The following is a 19,570-nucleotide window of genomic DNA, read 5'->3' on the forward strand; positions in this document are numbered from 1 at the left end:
CGCCCCTCCTGGGGCTCGTCTCCTGGCTCTGAGGCTTGCTTGGGTCTCAGTGCGAATTTTCTCTGCCCTGGGTCGTCTGTCCCTCCAGATCGCCTCCACCATAGTAGGAAGAATTCCCCTTTGCCACTTTTCCAGCCTCTGGTGTAATGAGACCACCCGCACCCTTCTGCTGTTCCCGCTGATCCAGGATTAATCTGGGGAAGAATTTTATGGTTCCCTCACGGTCATCCGGGGGAGGAGAGAGCACTTACTGATCACTCTGCCATCCCAGTTCCTAGAAGTTCAAGTAGTGACCCACCGAAGTCCATCTTCAGGCTGAAGATTTCAAGGCCTGCTGAGCTGATGTCTGGCACTCAGCGGCTCTGACCGGCTCGGCCTGGCTTATCTCCTGCTCCGCTGGTCTCGCCCGCCACTCTCGGGCTCCTCTGGTCCCCTCCGCCCTGCCGCGCTGACCGCGCTGCGCTGTGCGCCGGGGTCTTACCCCCGCGGAACAGATCCCTCCCGTGGACCCTCCGGTCCAGCCTGGGCTCCGAATCCGTCAAAGTCCGTCACCTACTGGATTTTACACCTCCAAAGTCTGGTCAGACTCTCCCCCCAGAGATATCCAGAGGAGTTTTTCCAGGAGCTTAGGTGAGTCGTTGCTTTCACTCCGCCATCTTGGCTCCGCCCCCCAAATGTAAAATGTTTAATTGGAAAAACAACTGACCTGGAAAATAGATCCAGGAGAGAAAATCTAAGATTTACTGGCCTGCCAGAAACCCATGATGAAGAAAAGAGTCTGGACAATATCTTCTAGGAAATCATCAAGGAAAACTGTCCAGAAGTACTAGACTCAGAGGGCAAAATAGTCATCGAAAGAATCCAACATTCCCCTCCTGAAAGGGATCCCAAACTCAAAACCCCAAGAAATATAGTTGCCAAATTCCAGAGCAACCAAGTGAAGGAGAAAATACTACAAGCAGCCAGAAAGAAACAATTCAAATATCAAGGACACACAGTCAGGATCACACAGGACCTTGCAGCTTCTACATTAAAAGATCGAAAGAATTGGAACCCAATATTCCGTAAGGCAAAGGAGTTGGGACTTCAACCAAGGATCAACTACCCAGCAAAGTTCAGCATAACATTTCAGGCAAGGAGAAAGTCATTCAACGAAATAAGGGATTTCCAGAGCTTCCTGACCAAAGCACCAGAACTCAATAGACAATTTGATCTTCAAATGCACGTCTCCAGAGAATCATAAAAAGGTAAACAGAGGGGAAAAAACAAAAACAAAAACTTGCTACTCAATTAGGGCAAACTGTTTACCTCCCTATAAGGGAAGATGATACCTGTTAATCTTGAGAACTGTGCAGCTATTATGATAAAAGGGATATATGTAGAGGGAACGGGCATAAAGTAAATGATGTCATGCCAAAAATATGATTTAAGTATGAGAAGGGAATGTAATAGGAGGTGTGGAAAGGGGGAAGCAGAAAATGGCAAATTATATCACAGGAATAAGTACAAAACTATAGTAGAGGGAAGGAGGGGAGGGAGATGAGCATTGTTTGAGAGGTACTCTCATCTGATTTGTTCAAAGGAGGGAACAATAATCTTAAGTAGATAATCCTAACCAGCTCTATAGGTAGTAGGAGGGGAAGGGGGAAGAAAGGGGAGGGTGGCTAAAAGGGAGTAAAGAAGCAATAAGAGTAAAGGGGACTAAAAGGGAGGGGGGCTAAAAGAAGGAGGGGAAGGCTGCAGGAGGAGGGGGAGAAAAGTGAATACTATTGAGGAGGGGAAGGGAGACGGGAGAGTTAAAAGCACAAATGGTGGGAAAGAGGGTGGAGGGAAATACACAGATTGTAATCATAACTGTGAATGTGAATGGGATGAACTCTCCCATATAACGGAGACGGATAGCAGAATGGATTAAAAGCCATAATCCAACAATATGCTGCTTACAAGAAACACATTTGAAACGGGGGGATACACATAGGATAAAGGTCAAAGGATGGAGCAGAATATATTGTGCCTCAGCTCATGTAAGAAAGGCAGGAGTAGCAATCCTAATCTCAGACAAAGCAAAAGCAGAAATAGATCTAATCAAAAGGGATAAGGATGGAAACTATATCCTACTAAAAGGCACCATAGACAATGAAGCAATATCATTACTAAACATGTATGCTCCAAGTGGTATAGCATCCAGATTCTTAGAGGAGAGGTTGGGGGAGTTGAAGGAAGAAATTGATAGCAAAACTATACTAGTGGGGGACCTCAACCTCCCCCTCTCTGAACTCGATAAATCCAACCTCAAAATAATCAAGAAAGAGGTTAAGGAGGTAAATAAAACTCTGGATAAGGTAGATAGGATAGATCTTTGGAGAAAATTAAATGGGAATAGAAAGGAATATACTTTTTTCTCAGCGGTACATAGAACATTTACAAAAATTGACCATGTACTAGGACATAAAAATCTCACAATCCAGTGCAGAAAGGTAGAGATAATCAATGCATCCTTTTCAGATCATAATGCTTTAAAAATTACATGTAATAAAAGGCCATGGAAAGAGAAACCAAAAATCAATTGGAAACTAAATAATCTAATTCTAAAGAAGGGTTGGGTTAAAGAAGAAATCATAGAAATAATCAACAATTTCATTCGAGAGAATGACAATAGTGAGACAACATACCAAAACTTATGGGATACCGCAAAAGCAGTTATTAGGGGAAGTTTTATATCTCTGAATGCTTACATAAATAAAATAGAGAAAGAGGAGATCAATGACTTAGGCTTGCAGTTGAAAAAGCTAGAAAAAGAACAAATTGAAAATCCCCAAGTAAATACCAAATTAGAAATACTGAAAACCAAAGGAGAGATTAATAAAATTGAAATTAAGAAAACTATTGAATTAATAAATAAAACCAATAGTTGGTTTTATTAAAAAACTAATAAAATTGATAAACCTTTGGTCAATCTGATTAAAAAAAAGAAAGAAGAAAACCAAATTACTAATATTAAAAATGAAAGGGGTGAACTCACCTCCAATGAGGAGGAAATTAAAACAATAATTAGAAACTACTTTGCCCAACTTTATGCCCACAAATTCGATAATCTAAACGAGATGGATGAATATTTTAAAAAATACAAATTGCCCAGATTAACAGAAGAGGAAGTTGAATACTTAAACAACCCCATCTCAGAAAAAGAAATTGAACAAGCCATCAATGAACTCCCTAGGAAAAAATCTCCAGGGCCAGATGGATTCACAAGTGAATTCTATCAAACATTTAAAGAACAGTTAATTCCAATACTACATACACTATTCTTGAAAACTGGGGAAGAAGGAGTCCTCCCAAATTCTTTCTATGATACAAATATGGTTTTGATACCCAAACCAGGAAGAGACAAAACAGAGAAAGAAAATTATAGACCAATTTCCCTGATGAATATAGATGCAAAAATTTTAATAAGATTCTAGCAAAATGAATACAGCATCTTATCACGAGATTAATACATTATGATCAGGTAGGATTCATACCAGGACTACAGGGCTGGTTCAATATTAGGAAAACTATTCGCATTATCGATCACATCAACAACAAAGCTAACAAAAACCACATGATTATCTCAATAGATGCAGAAAAAGCTTTTGACAAAATACAACATCCATTCCTACTAAAAACACTGGAGAATGTAGGAATAAAGGGAACTTTCCATAAAATAATAAGCAGTATCTATCTAAAACCTTCAGCAAGCATTATATGCAATGGGGATAAGCTAAATGCATTCCCAATAAGATCAGGGGTGAAACAAGGTTGTCCATTATCACCACTATTATTTAATGTGGTACTAGAAATGTTAGCTGTAGCAATTAGACAAGATAAAGACATCCAAGGAATTAAAATAGCCAAAGAAGAAACTAAGTTATCACTCTTTGCAGATGATATGATGATTTACCTAGAGAATCCCAGAGATTCAAGTAAAAAATTACTAGAATTAATAAACAACTTTGGCAAAGTTGCAGGGTACAAAATAAACCCACACAAATCTTCTGCATTCCTATATATTAGCAACAAAGTCCAACAGCAAGAGATAGAAAGAGAAATCCCATTTAAAGTTAGGGTAGACAGTGTAAAATACTTAGGAGTCTACCTGCCAAAACAAACCCAGGGATTATATGAACACAATTACAAGACACTTTTTGCACAAATAAAGTCAGATTTAAGTAAGTGGAAAAACATTAGTTGCTCATGGGTAGGCCGTGCTAATATAATAAAAATGACAATTCTACCCAAATTAATATACTTATTTAGTGCCATACCAATTAAACTATCAGACAATTACTTTCTAGAGCTGGACAAAATAATATCAAAATTCATTTGGAAAAACAAAAGGTCCAGAATATCAAAGGAACTAATGAAAAGAAATGCTTGTGAAGGTGGACTAGTGCTACCAGACCTCAAACTGTGCTATAAAGCAGCAATTATCAAAACCACTTGGTATTGGCTAAGAAACAGAGAGGTAGACAAGTGGAATAGACTTGGCACTCAAGATGCAGTAGCAAGGAATATAGCAACCTTCTGTTTGATAAACCCAAGGACCCCAGCTTCTGGGATAAGAACTCATTGTTTGACAAAAATTGCTGGGAAAACTGGATAACAGTGTGGCAGAAATTAGGCATAGACCCATACCTGACACCGTACACAAGAATAAAGTCCAAATGGGTACATGATTTAGGTATAAAGATTGATACCATGAATAAACTGGAGAAGCAAGGAATAGTGTATTTATCAGATCTATGGAGAAGGGAAGAATTCTTTACTAAAGGAGAGATAGAATGCATTATGAAATGCAAAATGGATAACTTTGATTACATTAAACTGAGAAGTTTTTGCAAAACCAAACCCAATGCAACCAAAATCCGGAGGGATGTAGTAAATTGGGAAAGAATTTTTACAGCTAAGCTCGGGGATAAAGGCCTCATTTCTAGAATATATAGAGAACTGATGCAAATGTATAATCATACAAGTCATTCCCCAATTGATAAATGGTCAAAGGATATGAACAGGCAATTTTCAGAGGAAGAAATTAAAGCTATCTATAATTATATGAAAAAATGCTCTAAATCACTATTGGTTAGAGAGATGCAAATCAAAACAACTCTGAGGTACCACATCACACCTATAAGATTGGCAAACATGACAGAACAAGAAAATGATAAATGCTGGAGAGGATGTGGGAAAGTTGGAACACTAATTCATTGTTGGTGGAGCTGCGAGCGCATCCAACCATTCTGCAGAGCAATTTGGAACTATGCCCAAAGGGCTACAAAAATGTGCATACCCTTTGACCCAGCAATATCGCTACCAGGACTGTATCCCCAAGAGATCATAAAAATCGGAAAGGGTCCCACATGTACAAAAATATTTATAGCAGCAATCTTTGTAGTTGCCAAAAACTGGAAGTCAAGGGGATGGCCATCAATTGGGGAATGGCTGAATAAATTATGGTATATGAATGTAATGGAGTACTATTGTGCCATAAGAAATGATGAACAAGAAGACTTCAGAGAGGCCTGGAAGGACTTATATGACCTGATGCTGAGTGAAAGGAGCAGAACCAGGAGAACTTTATGCACAGCAACAACCACAGTGTGTGAGAGTTTTTTTCTGGTAGACTTAGATTTTTGTAATAACACAAGAACTTCTTACCAAAAAAAAAAAAAAAAATCCCAATGGTGGATCTCAAGGCAAAATGCCTGCCACACTCATAGAGAGAAATATGGAAGTCACTCACATATTGTAGCAGATCATGTTTGTGTATGTATATGTGTTTGTGTATCATTTTCTGATTTGTTATACGATTTCTTTCATTTATCTTAGTCTGACTACATAGCATGACTATAGTGAAAATATACTCAATAGGAAAGTATATGTAGAATCTATACAGAATTGTATGCAGTCGTGGGGAGGGAGGGGGGTAGTGGGGAGTAGGTGGGGAAGGATAAAATCGCAATTGTATGGCAGTGATTGTTAAACATTACAAAATAAAAAAAAAAAAGAAAAGCTTAACAGAGGAAGAAACAGAAGTAATATTGTTATGAGAAGCTACTATAGACCAAGTGGGCAGAAGGATGGTAGAAAAACCCAGTAAGTTCTCTTTCATTGGAAGTGTTCAGATGGAACTTGGATAATTACTTGTTGGCAATTGTGGGAAGTCGTCTTGTTTCCAAGGTCCCTTCTATCTTTGAGATGCATTGATCCAGTGAAAATAACCCAAAGAGGCTGGGAGTCTTTATAAAAGCTATAAAGTAGATTTCTCTTAAAAGCAATGAAAACAATTTGCTTCTTAACAGAAAGGAAAATTATTTTCCCCAGTTGTTTATCAGTGGTTTTTAAAAATGGTAACACAAAGGCAAATAATGTAAGTCATTAAATGAGTAATTGAATCCAATCAGATAATTGATTTATCTGAGCATTTTTATCATTGGAATTATATGTGGGTCCTCATAAAGCAAATCAGCAATTCATTTTATTCAAAAAATAATTGTTTCTTATCTCTAGATTGTCTCCTTGTTGGTGTTTTCAGCTACAGGAACAAGCCCAGTATTTCCCTGCTTGACTGCCTACTTTAGCATTTCTGTGGTTGTGTAGGTCAGAAAGAATCTTATCACAAAACTTAATAAAATATTTAAAAAAATAAAAATCTAAGCTCTCATAATAATAATAATAAAAGCATTAATGTGTTTTGGCTGTGAAAAAAAAAAAAACAAACTTTGAGTTCCACATTCTCTCCCTTCCTCTCTCCCCACCCACCCTCATTGAGAAGACAAGTAATTTGATACAGATTATACATGTGTGGTCATGTAAAACACCTCCATAACAGTGATGTTGTGAAAGACTAAGTAATTTCCCTCCATCCTCTCCCACTCTCCATTTATTCAATTCTCTCTTTTGACCTGTTCCTCTACCAAAGTGTCTATTCCCATTACCCCTTCCTCCAATCTACCGTCCCTTCTATCATCACCCCTCTTTTATCCCCTTCCCCCCTGCTTTCCTGTAGGGTAAGATAAACTTCCATACTCAGTTGAGTGTGTATGTTATTCCCTCCTGAAATCAAATCCAATGAAAGGAAGGCTCACTTTTTTCCTTTTATCTTTCCTTCCTTCCCCTCCATTGTAAAAGATTTTTCTTGCCTTTTTTATGTGAGATAATTTACTTCATTCTACCTCTCCCTTCTCTTGTTCCTAGTACATTCCTCTCCGTGGCTTGTCTATACACACACACATATACCTACAAATATATGTACATACATATGTATATGTGTGTTAGTTTGCGTGTGTGTGTGTGTGTGTGTGTGTATTCCCTCTAACAATCCTAATATCGAGAAAGGTCTCATGAGTTACAAATATCTTCTTTCCATGTAGGAATGCAAAAAGTTTCACTTTAATAAGTCCCCTATTTTTTCTCTTGCCTGTTTTCCATTTCATGCTTCTCTTGATTCTTGTATTTGAAAGTCAAATTTTCTATTCACCTCTAGTCTTGTCAGTAAGAATGCTTGGAAATCCTCTAATTCGTTGAAGTTCCATTTTTCTCCAGAAGGGCTATATTCAGTTTTGCTGAGTAGGTGATTCTTGATTTTTATACTGTTTTCTTTGACCTCTGGAATATCATATTCCAAGCCCTCTTATCCCTTAGTGTAGAGCTGCTAAGTCCTGTGTTATCCTGATTGTCTTTCCACAGTACTTGATTTTTTCTTTCTAGCTGCTTGTAATATTTTCTCCTTGATCTGGGGACTCTGGAATTTGGCTACAATATTCCTAGGAGTTTTCCTTTTGGGACCTCTTTTAGCAAGTGATCAGTGTATTCTTTCTTTCCATTTCTATTTTACCCTCTGGTTCTAGAAGATCAGGGTAGTTTTCCTTGATATTTTTTTTGAAAGATGATATCTAGGCTCTTTTTTTGATCATGGCTTTCAGGTAGTCCAATAATTTTAAAATTATCTCTCTTGGATCTATTTTTCCAGATGTATTGTTTTTCCAATGAGATACTTCACAGCGTCTTCTATTTTTTCATTCTTTAAATTTTGTTTCATAATTTTGTTCCATTACAATTTTGAAGGAATTATTTTCTTCAGTGAGTTTTTGGACCTCTTTCTTCATTTGGCTCATTCTACTTTTTAAGGCATTCTTCTCCTCATAGGCTTTTTGGACCTCCCTTGCCTTTTGCATTAGTCTAATTTTAAATGTGTTATTTTCTTCAGCATTTTTTGGGTTTCCTTTAGCAGGCTGTTGACTTGTTTTTCATGATTTTCTTGCTGCTCGCTCCCTGACCCAGTTTTTCCTCTACTTCTCTTACTTGACTTTCAAAATCTTTTTTGAACTCTTCCATGGTCTGAGATCACTTCATATGTTTTTTTCTTTGAGGCTTTGGATGCAGGAGTTTCTGCTTTATTTTTCTTCTGGCTGTATGTCTTGATCTTCCTCATCATCAATGACATAAGAAAATACCTCTTCACTGAGAAAGTAAGAATCTTTAGTTTGTTTCTTTTTCCCTGTTTGCTCATTTCCCCAGCCAATTACTTGACTATTGAGTTGTTGTTTTTTTTTTTTTTTAAGTGGAGGGCTCCAGAAGCAATCTCTGCTTCACAGTGACTGTAGCCACACTGGAGCTGGGGCAGGGGTTGGAGCTGGGGCCAGATCAAGTTCCCCTCTTAGCCAGATGAGAGACCCTTTCCACCGATTTGAAGCTGTCTTTAGCATGTGTGGATTGAGACATCTGGAATCCACAGCAGTCACCAGAAATTTAGTCTCCTAAGGCCGTTCCCACTATGTCCATGTAGCCCACACTGAACTGTGCTCCACTTTCAGCTTGGTGTAATAGACCCTTCCTGTACACCTTCCATAGTATCTTGGGCTGGAAATTTGCTTCAGGCTGTCATTTTGTGACTTCTGCTGCTCTAAAATTTGTTTAGCCATTTTTTGTGGGTTCTTTGAGGGGTTTGGAGGGAGAGTTCTGGCAAGTACCTGCTTCTAACTCTCTCATCTTGGCTCCACCCCTAGCCCATCTCTTATTTATTTTTATTTCTCTCTGTTTGCCCTGAGGTGCTGTTTTATTTCTTTTGTGAAGGAAAATCTAGACAGCTTTGAATTTTCTGATCTACTCTGCCATCTTCCCAGAATCATGGCTCAGATCTTACATATCTCTACAAATGATGTCTACCTTTAACAGATCTCCCACACTTATATAAGAAATGTTTTATCATGCACCTGGGGCCCTGCTTCTGTGAATATAAGGAGTTATGCTGTCCATAGCAGAGAATACTCTATATTCTAAAGGGTTTCTTGGATTTGATAAAGGAGATCTCTATCATGCAGAATACATTCCCTTATTCAAAGTGCCATTATATTTCCTAAGAAGTCCAGTAGAAGAGGTCAGTTCATGTTGGTCAATGCACAGACACACACTCAAGGAAAAAGCACTTAGCAAAGCTTTCTCCCTAAAGATGGGGAAGCTAAGTTTTTGCTAGTTGAGAAGTCACTACCACTTTACACTTCTAAATTCTTGGCTAGTTGCAATAGAACCTCTAATTGTGGGGAAGGTTTCTGTTAGAGTTCTTTTTTTCCTACAGAGATTCTCCTATCAACATTTATAGAGGAACTGAATTCCTCAGCTGAATCAGATAAAGCGACAGGAAGAATTTCCCAACTGACCAAGGGAAGATACCCTAGGTTTCCCCAAGAAAAAAAGATAAAAGAACTTTGTTAGGGCTTACCTGGACTGAGAGAAAATTTGGATCAAATTTAAGGGGAATATAGGGGTATTCCAACCTTTAGAGGTGGCCCCTTGAAGAAGAATCCTCAATGAGATTGACTGTTGTGTCTTCTGGGAAAGTTTCCAAAGGATTGTGCTGGAAACCAGTCATGTCATCAATTTTCATGAATGAAATCTTTGATTAAGGGAATCCAAAGCAGAAGAAAAATTCCAAGTACCATCAGTTTATTAGTACTGACTAACATTTTGCCAATAAAGTAGGTCCAAGACCACATCAGTTGGTACAAGGTCCCAACTGTGAGTTTATAAAGGATTTTTTTTTATTTAACTTTTAACATTTATTTTCACAAAATTTTGGGTTACAAATTTTCTCCCCTTTTATCCCCTCCCCCCCCAAACCCAAACATTCTAACTGCCCCTGTGACCAATCTGCTCTCTCCTCTATCCTCCCTCCCTGCCCTTGTCTCCGTCTTCTCTTTTGTCCTGTAGGGCCCGATAGCTTTCTTGACCCCTTAACCTGTATTTCTTATTTCCCAGCGGTAAGAACATTACATTTGATCCTAACACTTTGAGTTCCAACTTCTTTAGCTCCCTCCCTCTCCACCCCTTCGCCTTGGAAGACAAGCAATTCAATATAGGCTGAATCTGTGTAGTTTTGCTAATGATTTCCATACTAGTTGTGTTGTATAGAACTAACTATATTTCCCTCCATCCTATCCTGTCCCCCATTACTTCTATTCTCTAATGATCCTTTCCTTCCGCATGAGTGTCGACCTCGAATTGCATTCTCCTCCCCATGCCCTCCCCTCCATCCTCCCCCCCGCCCTGCTTGTGCCCCTGTCCCCCACTCTCCTGTATTATGAGATAGGTTTTCCTATCAAAATGAGTGTGTACTTTATTCTTTCCTTTAGTGGAATGTGATGAGATAGACCTCATGTTTTTCTCTTGCCTCCCCTCTTTATCTCTCCACTAATAAGTCTTTTGCTTGCCTCTTTTATGAGAGATAATTTGCCCCATTCCATTTCTCCCTTTCTCCTCCCAATATTTCTCTCTCACTCCTTAATTTCTTTTTTTTTAAAGATATGATCACATCCTCTTCAATTCACTCTGTGCACTCTTTCTCTATGTGTGTGTGCGTGTGTGCATGTGTGTGTGTGTGTGTACTCCCACCCAGTACCCAGATACTGAGATGTTTCAAGAGTTACAAATATTGTCTTTCCATGTAGGAATGTAAACAGTTCAACTTTAGTAAGTCCCTTATGACTTCTCTTTGCTGTTCACCTTTTCATGGTTCTCTTCATTCTTGTGTTAGAAAGTCAAATTTTCTTTCCAGCTCTGGTCTTTTCATCAAGAAAATTTGAAAATCCTCTATTTCATTGAAAGACCATTTTTTTCTCCTGAAGTATTATACTCAGTTTTGCTGGGTAGGTGATTCTTGGTTTTAGTCCTAGTTCCTTTGACTTCTGGAATATCCTATTCCACGCCCTTCGATCCCTTAATGTAGAGGGTGCTAGATCTTGTGTTATCCTGATTGTATTTCCACAATACTTGAATTGTTTCTTTCTAGCTGCTTGCAATATTTTCTCTTTCACCTGGGAATTCTGGAATTTGGCCACAATGCTCCTAGGAGTTTCTCTTTTTGGATCTCTTTCAGGCGGTGTTCTGTGGATTCCTTGAATATTTATTTTGCCCTCTGGTTCTAGAATCTCATGGCAGTTTTCCTTGATAATTTCATGGAAGATGATGTCTAGGCTCTTCTTTTGATCATGGTTTTCAGGTAGTCCCAGAATTTTTACATTGTCTCTCCTGATTCTGTTTTCCAGGTCAGTTTTTTTTCCAATAAGATATTTCACATTATCTTCCATTTTTCGAATCTTCACGCTATGTTCTGAGATATCTGTCTTTCTCATAAAGTCCTTAGCGTCCATCTGTACCATTTCAGTTTTGAAAGATCTATTTTCTTCAGTGAGCTTTTGAATCTCCTTTTCCATTTGGCTAATTCTGCTTTTGAAAGCATTCTTCTCCTAATTGGCCTTTTGAACCTCTTTTGCCAATTGAGTTAGGCTAGTTTTCAAGGTATTAATTTCTTCAACATTTTTTTGGTTCTCCTTTAGCAGGGAGCTGATCTGCTTTTCATGCTTCTCTTTCATCCCTCTCATTTCTCTTCCCAGTTTTTCCTCCACCTCTCTAACTTGATTTTCAAAATTCTTTTTGAGCTCTTCCATGGCCTGAGCCCATTGGGTGGGCTGGGACACAGAATCCTTGATTTCTGTGTCTTTGCCTGATGGTAAGCATTGTTCTTCCTCATCAGAAAGGAAGGGAGGAAGTGTCTTTTCTCTGAGAAAGTACCCTTCAATAGTTTTATTTCTTTTCCCTTTTCTGGGCATTCTCCCCAGCCAGTGGCTTGACCTCTGAATATTCTCCTCACACTCACCTCGCCTCCTGGTCCTCCCAGCCAGCGTTTGGGGACTGAGATTCAAATGTTGCTTCCCACCTTAGGGCTTTTGGCGGGGCAGGGCTGCCTCTCAGGCACAGTTCCCTCAGGGGGTTTATGCACAGACCTTCCACAATGGATCCAGGCTCCCGCCTGCTTGGGGAGCCCCTGTCTGCAGCCGCCTCTCAGCTTCTATCTCCCAGGGGGGGCCTGAGCCATGGGGACACCCCACTCCCCTCTCGACCTGCCAAAGAGACTCTCTCACCGACCCCAGTCACCTGTGGGTGGAGGGGCTTGTGCCGCCACTTGAGATCCCGTCTCTGAAGCCTGCTCGGATCTGTAGCTCTCGGAGCCGCAGCCATGGCAGGTCTGGGCTGGGCTCCGCGTCTGCAGTGCGACGGACCTTTTGCGAGAGGTTTGCAGGTCCCTCTGTGGGTGGAGGGACCCGCGTGGCCGCAGGATATCCCATCCCCGTAGCCTGCTCGGATCTTTTCCTCACGGTGTGGCGGCTGCTGCAGGGCTGCACTCAGCTCCCAGTCCCGGTGCCCAGTCCACAGCGCAAAGGACCCCCCCCCCGTGAGAGGTTTGCAGGTCTCTCCGGAACAGAAATCTCCCTCGCTCCAATATTCCGTGGCCTCTGGGTGCAGAATTCACCGTGGGTTGGTCCCCTCTGGCCATTCTGTGGGTTGTGGGTTCGGAGCTATGTGTATGTGCGTCTTTCTACTCTGCCATCTTGGCTCCACCCCCTATAAAGGATTTTATAGGCATAAAAGAGGAACATGAGAGAGGAAATGTAAACAATAAATGAACATTGATCCCAAATTGAGGAATATGACCTTAATTGACCTTAGTGATTCCCATTTCTAACTGCTTGGGAAAATATTTTTTTTGTATTGTCCTTTGTATTGTCCTCATAGAAGTTTGTCTTGGGTAATCATCCTTGACAATAATGTGGAACTTCCAGTGGAATGAGAGATTTTAACAGGTTAGTAACACTTATAGTGTGGGCGTGCCTAGCCTCGTGACTTGCGTTTGATTATGAAAAGACTATGACTTATGATTCACAGGAAAGCTACTAATAGAAATGAGGAAGCTAGTTTATTAAGCTTTAAATAGAAATGGGGAACTTGGATTGTCAGCTGATCTCACAAGACTTCAGCTGTATAGGAAAGTTGGCTAAAAAAAGGAAGCTATCTACAGCCTGTCAGCCTGCACAAGATATCTATCTATCTCTTTCTCCCCCACCCCCATACCACACACACACACACATGACCCTTAGCCTATAAAAGTAAAACTATATATAAGGTTAAAGAATATGATTAAAAGCCAATAATCAGTTCATAAATGTGCAACTGTGAGCTCTGTAATTTGTTTTAGCATCTCATGTATGAGGTAATTGATGTATTCTTTCCATTCTATTTTAGACTCTGTATAAATTGAGACAGTTTTCCATTATAATTTCTCAAAATATGATATCTAGGCATATTTTAATCCTGGTTTTTATGTAGTCCCAAAAGTCCTAAAGTATCTCTCCTCAATCTTTTTTCCAGATCAGTTTTTACAATGTGGTATTTTCTTCTCTTTCTTCCATTCTTTTGGATTTTTTTTTATTGTTTCTTGAAATCTCATGGAGTGATTAGCTTCCAGTTGCCAATTCTGATTTTTTAAGGAATTATTTTCTTCAATGAAATTTTGTACCTCTTTTTCCATTTAGCCAATTCTGATTTTTAAGAGTTCTTTTATTTATTGAAGTTTTGTGACTCTATTTGGCCAATTATTTTTTTAAGGAATTATTTTCTCAGTATATTTTGTGCTTTTTTTTTAACCAAAGTGTTAATTCTCTTTTCATAATTGTGTGGCATTTTGCTCTCATTTCTTTTCTCAATTTTTCACCTACCACTTTGATTTTTAAAATCTAATTTTATTTTTTCCTTAACACATTCTTGTTGGTCTTATTCCCAGTTTTGATTCTCTATTCTTTGAGTCTTTGCTTATAGCTCTTTTCACATTGTTTTCTTTTTCTGGGTTTTAAATCTTGATCTTCCCTGTAGCCATAGTAGATTTTTATGCTCAGGCTTTTTTAATTGTTTTTGTTGTTTAATCATTTTTTCCTGTCTATTTCTTGATTTTGAAATTATGTTAAAGTAAAGCTCTCATTACCTCTAAGTATGTGTTGGAGAGGAGGAGGGCTATCCCAAAGTTCTGGGAGGTTGTTAAGTTTTCATAATTCCAAGGTGGTATGATCTCAGAAGAGATGGTCTCTTGATCTGTGCTTTGGTCCTTATTCAGGTAGGGGATCTGTTCCCTTACAATCACAAGCAATGGCGGTCCTCTTTGCCTTGGAACCGCAACTATGGCTCTTCATCACTTGCAACTACAAGCATTCCTCTATGTCCTGGAATTGTGACCCAAAAGTGGATATGGGAAATGTAGTTGCCATATAATAGTTGGTCCTAAGATCAGTGCTAGTCCAGTGGTTTCCTGTACTCTCTTTCTGAACAGTTATCCAATCTCTTTACTATATGAGAGCTCACAAAACTGCTTCTGTTGTTACTGTCACTGTTAACTCAAAGGCCCACAGCTGGTGTTTTAGTTCCAGGCCCCCACCTATCTTAGTGTCACGATTTCACTTTGTGACCTCCTAAATTGTCTTGATCTGGAAAATTGTTTCAACCTTAACATTCAACTGTTGATGTCACTTAGAATTTATTTTATGGAGGAGGGGGAGACATTGAAACAATGCAACTGGGTTGCTGCCTCTACTGTGCACCTTCAGTCATTCTTTAATATATAGAATTGATCCTCATTATTCATGGAATCTACATTTATGAATTCACCTATTCACTAAAATTTACTTTTAAACTTAAAATCAATACCTGGGAAGCATTTGTGGTCACCCACAAACATGTTCACAATTGCAAAAAAATGAGTGGTCCAATGTTCACATTCCTCAAGTTAAACATCTAATCTCTACTGTGTTCATCCTTTATGCTGAGAGGCTTAAAGATTTGAGGAGACATTCCAAATACACAATGCCAACACAATTTTTCAAGTCAGTTCAAGAATGAAAGTGGCTGAAGTCATCAATAAGTCACCAATGCCAAATGAAGAACTGCCAGATATCACCATGCCATCCTTATCAATGTCTTTCTCTGTTGTAGAGTAAGTTCCCCTAACCACTCTCTTGCTTTTCATAAGGCAAGTCAAGGTCAAGAGAGTTAACTATATTATGCCCTATCCCATCATATATTTTCCAGTTCCACTTAAAAGTAAAATTTTAGCTAATTTTTTAAAATAAAATTTTAAATGTTTCATTTTTAAAAAATCAGCATTTTATATTCCTCTACTAATAATATAAAATATGTATTCATAATAAACTATGTGCTTATTGTATCATTATTGTATGTACATCCTGTATGAAACTATACATATGTATGAGTATAATGTATAAGATAAGGCTATGTGTTATTGGTTGATGAAAATGTTGTCACTAGTGACTTGTAGGAACCTAATCCTTTATTTCTCCTAGGAGCAATAGTTCAGTATACACTAATTCAGTGTTCCCAGTGACTATATAGAACATAACTACTCCAAATGATGAGAAACAACTGTACATAGGAAGGGATCTTCCAGAGATTGTCATGATAATTATTAGGCTTTATCATTAATTTGGATGTAACAACACCTGCTAATTTGAATTCAGTTGGAAAGATAGTACCACCACACCTTTTTCTTTTCATTTTGTGACACATCTCTTTTCAGGCATTCAGAGGTTTTAAACATACGATCTCAATAATCTCACCATAGCCCTGGGGAAAATGGTTGATTAGTGATATTCCTATTTTAGAGATGAATGGTTAGATGACTTAAGGCAACATGCAGATTTTACTGGTCAAATGTGACTGCATAACTTCTGAATGAGACAAAAGCACTAGTGGAGAGAACAGCTGCTTGAATGGATAGGATGTGGCACACAAATTCATTTTCTCAAGCCTATACTATCAAGTACATTAGTTTTGTTACTGTTGTGGCCAAAGATTTTATGTAACTAAGCAACAACAGCAAAAAAAGGATGCTTTATTTGTTTTTGTTTTTTTTTTTTTTTTACTGAACAACAAATTTTAATATCCTTTGTGTATAGCACTTTTGCTAGATGCAATTTATCTTACAAAATAGTTTTAATACTTTCTACAAATCATTAGTAGTTCTAGGAATAGGCAGCAGGTTTTCTGACAGAAATTCAAAGTAACACAGCATCCTTAGAATATTCTGCTATGCTTCTCTTGACGTACAGATTGTATGTCACAAAAGCATATGAATTATATATACAGATATATATGCACAACATTGAGGCAAATGCACAAAAAAACCCCATCTATTTGAAGATATTCCTGATGTTTTTCTTAAAAGAAAGCTTTGATTTGTCTCACTTCTAGTCACATGACACCCCCATGCTATACATGGGAGCAACCCTCATGCTGTACTGATCATGTTAGAATTGAGAAAATACATATTATAAGAGTGTCACTTAACTTCTCAGTGGGCTAGTCAACTCTCTAGGAATTACAGAGAGCAGAAAAAGCACTAATCAACGTGGGTAAAGATATCCCTTCACAGAAAGTTCCCTGTATTATTGAAACCAAAGGTCTGATACCTATTTTTATTCAGCAACTAACTATTTAGAGTTTGAAAAATTCCATTGAAACTGTATTGTAACCTCATAGAATGATAATATTGAGAGGCTTTAGATTCTCTCTCCTAGCCCTCATGAAATAGGACATTAGATTCCATTTATCCAATAAATTCAGCTATTTTTAACCTTGTTTAGGATCCACTAGAAAAGAGAAAAAAAGACTTCTAAACCTCTGCTGGTCACATCCGACCCCCAAGTTTTCTCTGAAGGGCAGTAATTTCTTCCTGATATTATCAGCTTCCAGTGTGTCTATCACTCTCCAGTGTAACTAGAATCTCCCTTACAACATTGACTTACCAACTGATTAGCACCCCTATATCAACCAACCAATTCACATTCATGAGCTTTTTGCAAAGGGATATTTTTTGAAAGCTAGAAAAGGAACAAAAGTACAAATACTTCCTCCCCTTCACCAAATCATCCTCGCTACCACGTAAGTCTCTGGGGAGAGTGGGATCATACTTAAAATAATTGTTACACAACATTCACTACACAAAATTCACTTTGGAACATGGTATAGCTTCTAGGTAAGATGCTCCCTAGCTACAACAATTCATGTCTCAGCTGTGCACCCTAGAGGCCCCTATCCAGGGCTGCCCTGGGATTTCATCCTTGCTTAGCCATTGGCAAACTTTGATAAGGACTACAGTTCCTAGACCTCTAACAGCTCACTCTACTAGTCTTTTAAAGCTCACAAGGCCACAACCATATACCATACTTTACCAAACAGGACAGAATGCACACAACAGGGAAAGAATCAATAACTTTTGTCATGGGTTCATCACTTCATGGTGACTCTAGTTTAAAAAGGATCAGAGATCATTCCCCTACTTGTAGGCCCATAGAAATTCATTGCACCTCCAGGGAAAAAAGAAATCAAGTGTTCCTCTGGGACTCTTCTGTTTATGCCCTCAGATCAGATCAGAAGCCTAATGAAAGCCTATTCTCATCAGACAGTAAAAAGGCAAGAAACAGTCATAATGTAGCTTCTAATGCTCTGAAGTGGAGAACAAAGTCCTCCATTACACTGACCTGGAAACAGGCTTATTCAACCTCCAAGTAGGGAATTAAAATAGCCAAAATGCCAAGCATGCCCTGTCCCAATCTCCATATTGCACTGATATAACATGAATAGAAACTTTGCTTAAATTCTCAACCCTCTTTGGTAATGGTGTGGGATGGCTAAAGTTTAAAACTGACAAACCATGGACCAAACCATAAAAGATGCATAAGTCACCTTTACTAATGAAAGACCACTACAATTTATTTCTAGTTTCTTAAAAGAGTCTATGTATACATGACAGGAAAGGACTAAAATCTTTAAGAACCGTAATCTCTTCCTTCCCAAAAAATAAAATTTGAAAGCAAGGCCAATAGATCTTAAACTATGTGTGTTGGTACCATATTCATTACATACCAAAGGGTTGGGAATAATAACTAAGAATAGAAAATAAATTGATGAATCTGACCTTGAATAAAAGACACATATAAAATTATTTGATTAAAATAATCCCACAATGATGTTAGGGTAGCTAGGTGGCACAGTGGACAGTGTTCCCTGGAAGTCAGGAAGACTCATTTTCCTGAGTTCAAATCTGGCCTCAGACACATCCTAGCTATGTGACCCTAGGCAAGTCACTTTACTTTGTTTGCCTCAATTTTCTCATGTGTAATTAAGTGAGAGAAGAAAATGACTATTCCAGTATTTTTGCTAAGAAAACCCCAAATGGGGTCACGAAGAGTCAGACATGATGAAATACCTGAACAATCAAAACAACAAACAAACTAGGATGATTTTTCTACAATTCTACCTCAGAAGTAAGTTCAGCAAAATCTAAATCAGTAACATGAGATTACAGTAGAATTTAGAACTGGAAGGGACTTAGAAGAATTTGATTTCTTTCAAAAAAAGTAGAAAAGCATTCTGCAATTTTATTCCATTTAAAGTGTCAAATTCCCCTTGTAACAATCAATATACCTGTCCATTTGTAGTGTTGTGTGACTGAGGGCAACTCTTACAAGATTAGTCTAGTGGTTACCAACTTTAGGTCCTTAGAAAAATTACAAAATTACAAAAATTGGGATTACTAAGATGGATTCCAAAGGATCTTCAGAAATTCACATTCCCCTCCCTACCAACATACACAGAGAGGAGTTTGTTTTGTGAGGATAGGTCAACTAACTTCCAGAACTAGTAACTCTCCCAACCACAGAAGTGACATGAGTAATAATTGGAAATGTGGGCAGCACCTGTTCCTGCCAGAAATAACATCAGGCATAGAGCAACCAAATGATCAATCTGCAGCAGTGGCTACCACCACCAAAGTATTTCATTTGTCCATGGACTTTGGGGTTGTCTGAGCTATATGGAGTTGAGGAGGTTGGGAAAAAGTGGCCTGGGACAGGCTGAATGCATGTTTTGGGGTTATATTTATTTATTTAACTTATAAAAATTGTATTATTTTAGCTCTATATTCTTTGGGTTGAAGATAATGATAAATCTCTGATTTATGGTCACAGAATTAAAAGGCTGATCATCATTGACTCTTTATATATTGAAAGAAGATAATAAATTATTCTGTCTTTTATCTATAGAAGAAGATAAAATAATAGATTAAGTAAATGAATCTTCACTAGTTATATAGGCCTGGACTTCAAATTTAATCTGGCATATACCTAGGATTGAG

This window comes from Notamacropus eugenii, chromosome 5 (assembly GCF_028372415.1).
Source record: "Notamacropus eugenii isolate mMacEug1 chromosome 5, mMacEug1.pri_v2, whole genome shotgun sequence".
In the NCBI taxonomy this organism is placed as follows: domain Eukaryota; kingdom Metazoa; phylum Chordata; class Mammalia; order Diprotodontia; family Macropodidae; genus Notamacropus; species Notamacropus eugenii.